At 29.3% G+C, this 1,667-nt stretch overlaps 1 protein-coding gene across 2 annotated transcripts in view; it reads right to left on the reverse strand.

Annotated features, from left to right (window-relative positions):
• LOC115235642 (terminal nucleotidyltransferase 5C) overlaps positions 1-1,667 on the reverse strand; it is a 136,217-nt gene that overhangs the window by 8,312 nt on the left and 126,238 nt on the right. The gene's annotated exons all lie outside the window — the stretch shown is intronic.

A 1,667-nucleotide genomic window follows, 5' to 3' on the forward strand; every position in this document is an offset into this window, starting at 1 on the left:
TCAAAATAATTGTAAACATTATATCATTTTTATGAGTTTGATTAATATAGATCTTTTGATAACAAAATGTCAATGGAATATATCTTTTAGTTGTAAGGATTTTATATGTCATACTTATATATATATGATTTTAAAAAATATGAGAAAAATATTTTTTTCTGTATTATTTCTTCGAATGAATAAACTTTATAGTAAATTTATCCAAAATTTTCACTTTCTGCGCATACAATCTTTCTTATAAAGTTTTTAATTTATTTAAACAGTCCATATAATAATTTGTATTATAATCTTTGACTTTGATTGTTTTATTTGTATCATAATCTTTGACAGTAATAAAAATTTTAAAAACAATACATAAATTTTTCTCTAAACTGTTATATTTATTTCTATATAAAAATGCTCGGAAAAAAATGTAATTAAATAAATATGTGTCCAAATATACAAATTGCATATTAATTATCGTATATCTTTGATAAATATAATCCGGAATAATAAGTAACATCGCTTCTCCCTTTGTATTCTAACGCTGTGAAAACCCGATGTTTCACAATGTCACACTTTGACCCCCAAAATGTACCGCGAGCTCAAAGGTCAGTAAACGTGAAAAATGTTTTCATGCCTCTCGCATGCATCGCGCGTATTTCCAACGAGTGCATCGCCAAGCGCGCCCTTCGGCGAGTATCTATGTCATGGTGCTCAAAGTATACGAGAGTGCACAGCGAGAAATGCCACGAGGTTACGTCCGGGTGCGCAACGCGAGCCAGCCGCGTATTCATTCGAAACCCTCGGCTATTGACTTTCGTACGTATATAAAGTGTATCCGAGCTTAACTACTTTTTCTTTTTAATAATTATGAGATTTTTAATTGTATTCGCGATGCTCGAAAAAGGAATTTTCTCTATGGGGAATTATCGCGTTAAAATATCAAATCCATCGAAAGAGAGTTAATGAATTTACTCTTATAAAATTGGAAATCGATCCTTCTTAACAAAAATGGCAATAGAAGTCATTATTTGTCACAATGAGTAGTGACGTCATACGTAATGAAACTTGTGTATTATGTTGTCCCGCATTCGTCTTCGGATTATATTAGATCTTTAATACGGCGCCCACTTGTCGCTAAAAACAGTCTGTCGATTATTATCAGATTTCCTCGTATTGTATAATATAGATAATGACAATAAATTTAGATAATGATATATACTTCTTTGCTGAAAACATTTATATCTCGAAACAAATTCATTACTAAACGTCATAAAAATATGCGATAGCAGATTATTCTTTAAATAATTTCGAGTTTGTTATCACAATATAAAATTTAAATAAATAAAAATAGTTAAACGTAGGATGTTAATAGTTTGCGAAAAGAACGGCGCTTTCGCCAAGCAAATTTTTATTAAAAATATCTCAAATCACAGTTGATCAAAGATCATCAATAAAAGAAATGGCGATGTTCTATAACTATAGAATATTCTACAAATAAGCCTAAGAAAGTTGACATTAATTTGATGGGAAAATTACATCTCAGGATTAATATCGAGAAATTTGCGAAGCGATATACTAAATTATAAATAGAGATATTAAAAGAGTATTATAAATAAACACACTGTGACTCTTTAAATAAAATAAAATAATAATGATAAAATGCTGCTATATCTCTGTCTCTC

Source organism: Formica exsecta, unplaced genomic scaffold (genome assembly GCF_003651465.1).
Source record: "Formica exsecta isolate Colony F162 unplaced genomic scaffold, ASM365146v1 scaffold229, whole genome shotgun sequence".
NCBI classification, from domain to species: domain Eukaryota; kingdom Metazoa; phylum Arthropoda; class Insecta; order Hymenoptera; family Formicidae; genus Formica; species Formica exsecta.